This window comes from Cervus elaphus, chromosome X (assembly GCF_910594005.1).
Source record: "Cervus elaphus chromosome X, mCerEla1.1, whole genome shotgun sequence".
In the NCBI taxonomy this organism is placed as follows: Eukaryota; Metazoa; Chordata; class Mammalia; order Artiodactyla; family Cervidae; genus Cervus; species Cervus elaphus.
Window position 1 is genome coordinate 151,655,890 of NC_057848.1, and position 11,855 is coordinate 151,667,744.

The 11,855-nt window shown below is 41.9% G+C and overlaps 1 pseudogene; it reads left to right on the forward strand.

The window, feature by feature from the left end:
- The first annotated feature begins 10,737 nt into the window (after window positions 1-10,737).
- On the forward strand, window positions 10,738-11,510 carry LOC122690545 (annotated as a pseudogene).
- The last annotated feature ends 345 nt before the right edge of the window (window positions 11,511-11,855 follow it).

The window sequence follows — 11,855 nt, forward strand, 5'->3', positions numbered from 1 at the left end:
CCCAGATCATACGCACTCTGACCCAATCCTGCCACCTCCATTTGCCACACCAAGCTGCTCTGTTCGAAGTCTGCTGAGAAGGGAGCTTGGGGGAAAAAACTTTGAGAGAGAGAGAGAGTCATACAAATAAATATCCAGGAAAGAGAAATACAGGTAGAGTGAGAAGCAAGTTCCAAGGCCTTGAAGTGAAGCATGGCAGGCGCTGCTGGAATGAACAAGGGGAGATCAGAACCCTAGGGGGCAGAGCACTTGGGGTCTAGCAGGTCTTCCTAAGGACTTGGGTGTTATTTTGAATAAAATGGAGGGGGCGTTCAACAAAGGAAGGACCTGATCTGACTGGGGTTTTCACGAGATTACTGGCTGCTGTGTTGAGAATGCAGGTGGACAAGGACAGAAGCGAAGAGGCCACTTGGGAGTCTGTTTCAATAATCCAGGTGAGAGATGCTCGGGGCTGGGATCAGTATGGTAGCGGTTAGGGGAGGGACAAAGATCAAAAAGAAGCCCCTGAATTCTGGATACAGTTTGAAGATGAGACCAAGAAGACTTGCTCAAAGACTGGATACGGGTTGGGAGAAAAAGAAATAAATCAAGAATGACACTGAGGTTTGGGGCTTTGAACTAGGAGAGCTAGAATGAAATAATGCCTTTTTCAGCAACATGGATAGACCTAGAGATTATTGTACTAGGTGAAGTAAGTCAGAGAAAGACATAATGTCACTTATACAAGGAATCTAAAAAAATGATACAAATGAACTTATTTACAAAACAGAAACAGACTCACAGACATAGAAGACAAATTTATGATTACCAAAGTGGGGAGGAATAAATTAACAGTTTGGGATTAGCAGATACACACTGTGTGTGTTAGTTGCTCAGTTGTGTCTGACTCTTTGCAATCCCATGGATTGTAGCCCACCAGGCTCCTCTGTCCATGGAATTCTCCAGGCAAGAATACTGGAGTGGGGTGCCATTCCCTTCTCCAGGGGATCTTCCTGACTCAGGGATCGAACCTGGGTCTCCTGCATTACAGGCAGATTCTTTACTGTCTGAGCCACCAGGAATACACACGACTATATGTAAAATAGATGAACAACAAGGACCTACTGTATAGCACAGAGAACTATATTCAATAACCTATAATAGAAAAGAATCTGAAAAAGAATATATAAAAAACTGAATCACTTTTCTGCAACACAACTGTAAATCAACTATACTTCAATAAAAAGTTGTATGGAAAAAAAAAGACATAAGAGGTGAGTGGGGTATTGTGGGAACCAAGGAAGCAAGTGTTTCAAGAAAGTGACCATCTTGTCAAGTGCTGCTGCTGAGGACTGAGACGTGACCACTGGGCTCGGCCATGTGGGGGTCATTTGTGACCAGGGTAGTTCTGGTAGAGAGATGGGGACAAAACGTGACTGGGTGGGCTCAGGTGAGAAAAGTACCAGAAAAACTGGAGATAATGAACAGAAGCAACTCTACTATTTAATACAGAAGGAATAACAGTACATGAGTATGCTGATGGGAACAGTCCAGTAAATAGAGGGAAATTGGTGATGCAGTAGAGAGAGGAGTATTGCAGCAGCCAAGACCTTGAGAGGAGATGGATCCAGTGCACAGGCGGAGGGAGTGCTCTTGGCTGAGAGCAGCAACAAGTCATCCATCTCACTGGGGAGGAAGTACAGTATACGGGGCCAGATGCAGTGGGGGAGGTGGCTCTGGTGCTGGGAACTCATGGAAGTTCTAATTTTTTCCATGTTCTTAGTGAAGCAGGAAGCAAAGTGAAGCTCAGGGGAGAGTAAAACTAGGGAGAGGAGAGGTTGAAAGTTTGAGGACAGAGTTTTTGAAAAATACAGTGGTGAATTTTGCTTGAATTTCTATGAGATGGAGGACAAGATCTTTATTCAGTAGTTAGAGCACAAGACACATAAAGCCTGGAATGAGCTAACCCAGACTTAGGTTCATAGTAAGATATGTGTTTACAGAAGTAGGGGAAGAGGAGGGTGCAAAGGACTCCAAGACGCTTGCTGAGGGACAGGAGGTACCCCATCCTTTCAGCGGGTGGCAACTGAGGCTACCAGTCACTCACCGTGTTGGCCAGTGCAGGACCCCAGTGTGAGGTCTGTCGGTGCCTTCGGAAAGCAACAGATGAAGAGCCTTCCCTCCATTGTGCTCCCTTCAAATGGAAGACAGGATGGAGCAGGTCAAGCAGGAACCCCCCACCTCTAAGTGGCCGCCCTACTCCTCTGTTGACACTGGGTGGCCGTGGCAGTGAGGTGAGCTGGGGACTGCTGTGAAGAAGGACAGAAGCAGCCTGTTCTGACTCTTCTACACTCCAAGGAGCTCCATGCAAAGGCAACGTTTCTCAATCATGGTCCCTGGACCAGCAGTGTCAGCTTCTCCTGGAATATTGTTAGAAATGCAAACTCTTGGGCCATGTGTGAGACCTATTACATCAGAGCATCTAAGGGAAGGGCCCAGCAAGCTGTGTTTTAAGCAGGCCATTTTCTGATGCCAATGGAAGTTTGAAAAACACCGCTTGAAGGCAGCCTGGAAAAGTTTTTATCTGCTCCAATCCAGTGGTGCCACCTATTGGGCAAGCTCTCCAGATGCTGAGCAGTTAATACAAACCCCGGGGAATTTCCTTTTATTTTTCTATAGTTAAACAACTTTACAAACCCAAAACAAAAGGCAACCTTCTCATGACTCTTCGCATTACGCAAACACTAACTTTACATGGCTGTAATGAATATATCAAGACTCTTATATTTTGGTTTTCTCCATAAAACATTCTGTAGCCACTTTCTATGTATTAGCCCAACAGAACACAAAGTCATTATTTTTATTGTAAAATTCCATTATAACAAAATTACACAGTCACAGTGACTACATTTTTCAAAGTAAACTGGACACATGGTCTGACCAAATATAAACAGATGGAGACAAATGTGGCCTAATATTTAGAATTACTACCATCCCAGGAAATTGTAGAAGTTTGTTATCATATCACAAATCAGTCCATTGTTCCACAGTTTTATTTTTTAATTAATTAATTTATTTAGCTGTGCCAGGTCTTAGTTGCAGCATGTGGGATCTTTGATCTTTGTGTGGCATGTGGAAGCTTACTTGTAGCATGTGGGATCTAGTTTCCTGATCAGGGATCAAATCTGGGCCTCCTGCATTGCGAGTGCAGAGACTTAGCTCTGGACCACCAGGGAAGTCCTGTTCCATGGTTTTAGATGTCTGTGCTATTTTCAGTTTTCAGTATTTAAAAATAATAAAGCTGTAAGGACTTTTGTGTAATAAACTGCAGTTTTTATAAGTTATTTCTTTGGGATTAAAAAAATCTCTAAAGTAAAATTTCCAGCCCAAAGGTCTGATGATATCACAGCATTATTTAAAATAAGTTAACAACAACAAAAAACCCTAAAAATAATCCAATTGTATTAACAAAAGAATCGGGAAGTTACGGTAGAGTCATCATGGGTGTTATTCTGCAGCCATCATCAATCACATTTACAACAAGATTTAAAACAACATATTATCAGGGAATTCTGTCAAAGTTGTGGCTTCCCAGCATCTTTGGAACACCTTTCCTAAGTTGGTCCTGCCTCCATAGCAGAAGCCAGAAAACTTGCTTTGTCAACTTCTCTTGCAGACAGGTCAGGCAGGTTTACACATGATTTAGGGTTCTTCCATCAGACATGCCAAAGTAAGACTCTGATTCAAAAGTGAGCAATGTGAAGAAGCATGAAACACTTGGAATCCACTTTCTGGTGAGGGTGGCACTGGTTTCCAGCATTGAGAGGTCCTGGTATCCAGTCCTCAGCATCACAGATAGAAAACTCTGGGTCCATGTCCAGCAGTTTTCACCACGTAGTATGACTTGACCATTATTCCTGGATGAGTAGCCTTTAAGCCCAATACTCTGGCCCTCTCAGAGATCTGTGAACTATCTAATTTTCTTTAAAAATTCCCTTTCTGCTTGTGTATTTGTTCTAGTACTTTTTTTTAATATAAATAAAAATAATATTTGGCTGCGCTGAGTGTTAGTTGTGACATGTGGGATCTTTTTAGTTGTGTCATGCAAACTCTCAGTTGCAGCATCTGGGATCTAGTTTGGGGCATGTGGGATCTAGTTCCCTGACCAGGAATGGAATCCAGACCCCTGCATTGGGAATGCGGAGTCTTAGTCACTGGACCACCAGGGAAGTCCCTGTTCTAGTACTTTTGCAGTGGGACAAAACATCCCCAAACTTAGTGGATTATGTGGCTTAAAGTAGGGTTTCTCAACCTTAGCACAACTGACATTTGGGCCTGATAATTCTTTGGGGGGGGGCTATCTTTGTGTCCTGTAGGATGTTTAGGAGCATCTGGTCTCTACCCACTAGATGCCAGGAATAGCCCCCCACCAAGTTGTGACAACCAAAAATGTCTCTAGCCTTTCTCAAATGTCCCTTGGGAGCAAAATCTCCTCCAGTTGAGAACAGCAAATATTGGAGAATGTCTTGAACTGAGAGGTTCTGACTTGGGGTGTCTTATGTAGTTACACCCAGATGGTGGTCAGAACTGCAGGCTGGCTGGGAATCTTTCTTGTGTCGTCTCAGGATCTCTCCACATGGTCTCTTTGGACTAGTCTGGGCCTCCTCGCAGCGTGGTGACATCAGGTTAGTTGAACAGCTTCTGTGGAAGCTCAGGGCTCCAAGAAGGTGTCCCAAACAAGTGGGCACAGGCACACCTCAGAGTATTGGGGGTTCAGTTCCAGACCACCACAATAAAATAAATATTGCAATAAAGTGAGTCACACAATTTTTTTGGCTTCCCAATAGTATATAAAAGTTATGTGCACACTATACTGTAGTCTAATAAGTGCGTAATAGCATGTCTAAAAAAACAAGTGTGCATACCATAATTTAAACACACTCTATTGCTAAAAAATGCTAACCATCATCTGACACTGCAGGGTTGCCACAAACCTTCAATTTATTGAAAACAAAAATTTATGAAGCACAATAAAACAGAGTTCAGTAAAAACAGGTACGCCTGTAATGCCTTTTATGACCAACTCTCAGAAGTTACATGTTACCACTTCCATCAGAGTCACAGGACTCAAGAGAAGGGCACATGGACTCCACCTTGAATGGGAAGAGTGTTACAGTCCCATTGTAAGATGATGGGAGATGTTGTGGAAACTGGAAAACTCTGTATCTGTCACAGTGCTCAACATCATTACTCATCAGAGAAATGCAAATTAAATGCACAATAAGACACCACAGCACACTCACCAGGATGGCTAAAAATAAAAAGACTCACTAGGTACCAGCAAGGATGTGGGGCAACTGGAACTCTCAAACGGGGCCGATAGGAATGTAAATTGGTACAATCAACTTTCAAAAAAATTGTATTGACTAATGCTAAACATATACCCAGTCTATGACCCAACACTGTCTTTCCTGGGTCTGTCACCCAAAGGAAATAAATGCATATGTTTACCAAAGACACAAATGAGAATGTTCACAGAAGCATCAGTCAGCGGAATTAGAAAAGAGGGAAAAAACCAAATGTCTAGAAATAGGAGAATGGATATATAAATTGTGACCTATTCATTCAATAGAATGTTACACTGCAATATAAAAGGATAAACAATATGTACACAACAACAAGGATGAATTTCACACCCTCAGCAAAAGAGGTCAGACAAGTTCACATGGTGTAGTTCCATTTCTGTAATATTCGACAACAGGAAAAACTAATCAGTGGTAATAGAAATAGAGGAAATGATTGCCTCTGGGGGGAGGATGGGATGAATACTGACTGGAAAGAGACACAAAGAACTTCTGGAAGGCTGGGGATAATCTATATTTTGATCTGGGTGGTAATTACACAAGTGTATACATATGTAAAAGTTAATCAAGGTATACAGTGTACTAGTGCTAAGCACTTTATTAAATTCTTCAATAAGAAGTAGAAATAAAGTCTTTTTCTGTTTAAAGTAGCTATTGGATTCTGTCGCTTACAATTAAGGCCCTCCTCACCTAAAAAGGATGGTGGCCCTCACCACTGGAAGGCCAGGGTCACACCATGCTCCTATATAGCCAGCCCCTGCAAATCAGGCCTGCTAGAAAGTCATCTCCTCTCAGGAGGCACCCAGGAGAACTTTCCTGTAGGACGGAAGTCCACAACCAAGCATGGTAACCTTAAACTATTAAAAGCTGAGGAACCAAAAAACGTAGCTGTTGAACTATATCAGTGAATAGCAGTGTGTACACAATTGAAGGATAAATTTGTAAGCTGAAAGGTTACCTTGAGAAACTTTCCCAGGACACAACACAAAGAGATAAAGGGATGAAAAGAATGAAGAGAATTGTAAAGGCGGATGGGAGGAATGATTCAAGATTACAAGTTACAAGATTCCTCTAAAAGTTATTTCCAAAAGGAGATAACTGGAGCAACATCCAAAGAATAACAACAGTCAAGAAATTCCCAGGATTGAATCCAAACACAAGGCCTTGGATTGAAAGAGACCTCTGAGTGCTAATCAGTAATAATAATTTTTGAAAGGTACATCTAGACACTGCAGCGAACTTTCAGAACAAGAAGGATAAAGAGTTCCCTAAAAGCCACCAGAACAAAAAGATCTGGAAAAAAAAATGAGAATGGGGTTGACCTGAGATTTCCTGTCAGCAAAACAGATGCAAAAATATTGCTAATTGCTGAAGTCAAGAGATAAACACATGGTTCATTGTTTCACTCCCTCTACTTTCCTGTAAAGTTATTTTTTTTATGATAAAAAGGTTTCTTCTCTATTTTTCTTTTTTATAGATTCAAGAAGATAATAAATACCTGCAAAGTGCCAAAGGAAAGTATCTTTGGACTTTGAATTCTATATTCATATTGTCAAAGAATGAAGGCAAAATAAAGACCATTTTCATATTATAAGGACTCAAAAACGTTATATCAAAAGCTCCAAGAGAACCTCAACAAGGAGAAAAATAAAACTAAAAGAAGTGATGGGGGAAATTCCCTGGCAGTTCAATGGTTAGGGTTTTACATTTTCACTGTCGAAGGCCCAGGGGGGTCAATCCCTGGGTGGAAATCTAAGATCCCACAAGCCGTAAAAAAAAAAAAAAGAAAAAGAAAAAATTAAGAAAAAAATTATTATTGTGTATAAGCATTATGGCCTTTAATAGAAAACTGTAATAAAAATTCAAGATATATCAACATGGAAGTGGCAGGAAAGGGAAGAAGGTGAAATTTAAGTAAATAAAAGCTTCTCTCCTCTCTCCTCATCTTGTCCTGGTTGGTAATACAGAAACTAAGTGACCTTTAGAGGAGCACTCCTTAAACCTGAACCTGGGCCTTTAGTCAAAGAGCCATTTCTGATCCCCCAGGTCTCAGGGAGGCCTGAGATTCTGAATTTAAAACACACTCCACAGAATCTAAAACATAGGACAAACTAGTGAATATAACAAAAAAGAAGCAGGCTCACAGATTGAGACAATAAACCAGTGGTTACCAGTGGGGAGGAGAGGGAGAGGCAATATAGGGGTGGGCGAGTGAGAGGGAAAACTATTAGAAATAAAATAAGCTACACAGGGAATTCCCTGGCGGTGCAATGGATAAGGATCCACCTGCCAAAGCTGGGACGCGGGTTTGATTCCCTGGTCTGAGAAGATCCCACATGCCACGGAGCAACTAAGCCTATGTGCCAAAATGACAGAGCCCACGTCCTGAATCCATGCTCCACAAGAGAAGCCACCGCATGCTGGGAAAATTGAACAGCTACATGTAAAAAAAATGAAATTAGATCAGTCTTTAACTCCATACACAAAAATAAGCTCAAAATGGATTAAAGACCTAAATGTGAGACCGGACACTATACTACTCTTGGAGGAAAACATAAGCAGAACACTCTCTGACATAAATCACAGCAACATCTTTTTCAATCCATCTCCCAGAATAATAGAAATAAAAACAAACATAAACACATGGGACCTACTCAAACTCAAAAGCTTTTGCACAGGAAAGGAAACAGTGAACAAAATGAAAAGACAACCCACAGATTGGAAGAAAGTATTTGTAAATGATGTGACCTATAAGGGATTAGTCTCCAAAAATTACAAACAGCTCATGATGCTTAACAGCATCAAAACAACCTACTCAAAAAATGGGCAGAAGACCTAAATAGACATTTCTCCAATGAGGACATATAGATAGATGGCTAATAGGCACAAAAGATGTTCAATATCACTAGTTATTAGAGAAATGAAAATCAAAACTACAATGAGATATTACCTCACACCAGTCAGAATGGCTATCGTCAAAAAATCCACAAACAACAATGCTGGAGAGGTTCCTTAAAAAACTAAATATAGAGCTACCATATGACCCTCCAATCCAAATCCTGGGCATAGAGCCTGAGAGAAACATGATCGGAAAGGATACATGCACTCCAATGTTCCTAGCAGCACTGTTTACAATAGCCAAGACATGGAAGTAACCTAAATGTCCATCGACAGAGGAATGGATAAAGATGTAGTACCTGTATACAATGGAATATTACTCAGTCATAAGAAAGAAATAATGCCATTTGCAGCAACATGGATGGACCTAGACAGTGTCATAATGAGTGAAGTCAAACAGGAGAAATTATCATATGACATCCCTTACATGTAGAATCTAAAAGGCAAGGCTACAAATAAACTTACAAAACAGAGACTCACAGATTTAGAAAATGAACTTATGGTTGCCAGGGGGAAGAGACAGTTAAGGAGTTTGGGATGGTCATGTACACACTGCTATATTCAAAATGGATAACCAATAAGGATCTACCGTATAGCACATGGAACTCTGCTCAATGTTGCGTGGCAGCCTGGATGGGAGGGGAGTTTGGGGGAGAATGGATACATGTTTATGTGTGGCTGAGTCCCTTCACTGTTCTCCTGAAACTACCGCAACACTGTTAATCGGCAATACCCCAATACAAAATAAAAAGTTCAAAAAAAAAGTGAGAGAAGCCACTGCAATGAGAAGCCCACACACAGCAACGAAGCAAAGCCCCCACTCTCCACAACTAGAGGAAGCCAGTACACAGCAATGAACACACAACACAGTTAAAAATAATTAATTTAAAAAAATAAAATAAGCTATAAGGATATAATGTACAACATGGTAATATAGCCAGTATTTTGTAATAACTGTAAATGGTAAGGAACCTTTAAAATTGCATAAAAATCAAAAATAAACACACTCCACAGAGGGCTCTTGAGCAGCAAGGCTTTAGACTACATTTTGGTTAAAAACTGTGTTGACTCAGGGTGAAAATATGCTAAACTTCCTGCACTCTGTTTCAAAAATGTAAAAATGATAGATAAAGTGTTTCAAAAATACTCAGGGGACATGATTTTTAAAATCATGGACTAGAAAGGAAGTGGAAGCCCATAGCAGTAAGGAAGTAAGCAGTAAGGAAGGACCCGACCCAGTAAAGTGTGGGATTTCTTTTTTGCTTTGTTTTGTTCTATGTTTTAGTTTTTCAGTTTTAATGAGATATAATTAACATACAGCACTGTACAAATTCAAGGTGTACAGCATAATGTCTTGACCTACATAATTGTGAAATGATTACCACAATAAATTTAGTTAACATTCATCAGCTCATATAGATACAAAAAAAAAAAGAAGTGTGTTTTACTCTGTCATGAGAACTTTTAAGACCTATTCTCTTACCAACTTTCAAATATATCACACAGCAATGTGAACTGCGGTCATGACATTGTACATTAGCTCACTGGTACTTATTTTACATCTGTAAGTTGGTACCTATTTTTTTTTTCTTTTTTTTCCCCTTTATTTATTTATTTATTTTTTCAGTGGGTTTTGTCATACATTGATATGAATCAGCCATAGATTTGTGGTACATATACACCATGGAATATTACTCAGCCGTTAAAAAGAATTCATTTGAACCAGTTCTAATGAGATGGATGAAACTGGAGCCCATTATACAGAGTGAAGTAAACCAGAAAGATAAAGAACATTACAGCATACTAACACATATATATGGAATTTAGAAAGATGGTAACGACAACCCTATATGCAAAACAGAAAAAGAGACACAGAACAGACTTTTGAACTCTGTGGGAGAAGGTGAGGGTGGGATGTTTTGAAAGTTGGTACCTTTTGACCACAAGTCTGGAATTTCAAATCCAACCCAGGAGTAAGGAGAAACTGCTCATGGCCCTCCAGCTATATCTGAAGGTGAACAAATCCTACCTATCCACTGGGGAGTGGAGCGAGAAACCAACTGCTCAGTGATGAGAAAGCAAGCTGAGATGTGCACCGTCAGCCACCAAACACGTTATGTGAGCTCCTGCTTTGGAACTGTGGTATATGTCCACAGAGCAAAATCCCTGAGCCACTGACTGTGGTCCTCAAGACACTGGGCTGAAGCAATCACAAAAGCACTTTCCAGGGACTGAGTGGGAGAGGAAAAAAGCCACCATGACGGTAGGCATTCAAAAAAAGAAAAAAAAAAAAAAAACTACAAAGGCCCAACACCACAAAAGGAGGCCAACATCTAAGAGGAATCATATAAAAGAAATAATAGAACAGCTTGGAAAGAATTTAAAAATAAGTGTATTTAAAATCAACAAACAAAAGTAGGTGCTATGAATCAAGAACAGTTAGAAATCTTGATAATTCTAAAAATAACACAGAGGCAGTGCACTGGGCGGTCCATGGATGTGTCTCTTGCTACAACAGTGTTTGTTTGGACGGAACAGACCCAGGGACGCCCCTCGCTCCAGGCTCCGACCACCCTCCAACCTCTTTTCCAGTCACAAACTTCAGAATCAGCCCCTCAGCTACCTTCAGCCACCGGGACCACCAACACCATTTTTTACCTTGACCTCCTAGATTCGTCAGAATGACTCCACCGAGGTGGAGGTCCCATTCACTGCCTAGTCACCCTGCATCTGCGGGCCTCGCGCACCAACCTCTCTCGAGGCTTCTGTTTCCACCGCGATCACGTGGCTCTGGAGCGTGGTGGCCACTTTGTCCACGAACTGGCCCAGCAGAAGCGCGAGGGCGCCCAGCGTCTCTTGAAAACGCAAGACCAGCAAGGCGGCCGCACCCTCTCCCAGGACCGCAGGCGCATCTCAGGCTGAGTGGGGTCAAGCCCAGGACGCCGCGGAGGCCACCGAGCTCGGGGACAAGCACCCGAACCAGGCCGTCATGGCCCTGCAGGCCCGGGGCTCTCCCCGCGCAGCCCCCACCTCCGTCACTTCCGGGAGAGCCGCGTCCTGGGTGAGCAGCTGAAACTCGTCAGGAAGATGGGCGACCACCTGACCGACCTCCGCAGGCTGGCTGGTCTCTTCAAAAGGCTCACCCACAAGCACCACCAGGAGCCGCCTGGGCCCAGCGGGCTTGGAGGAGCCCCTCTGGTGACGTTGCTCAAAGCCCAGACAAAGGGAGAGAAATACACAAACTTACATAGAAGGGATGGGAGGATATGAAGGTCCTTGCAGTATGGATGGGACAGAACACAACAGGATGGGGAATGAATCTGAGAACAAACGGGTGAACGCCCAACATGACGAGATAAACAAGAGAATGGGTGCAAAAAGTGAGTTCCTGACCTAGAGCAGCTGAGGAGATCACTCATCAGAGGCCACACAGTGATAAGATTTAAAATATGAGAAACTAATTAAGAGCTAGGGGGCTAGATTGAAAGGCACCAAAACCTATTTAATGAAAGTTCCAGAGAGTGAAACCAGAAAGAATCAGGAAGTGACAATAGTTAAGGAGAGAATGTCTGAGGATTTTTATGAACTTGAGAAAGTGTCCCTAGATTGAAAAAG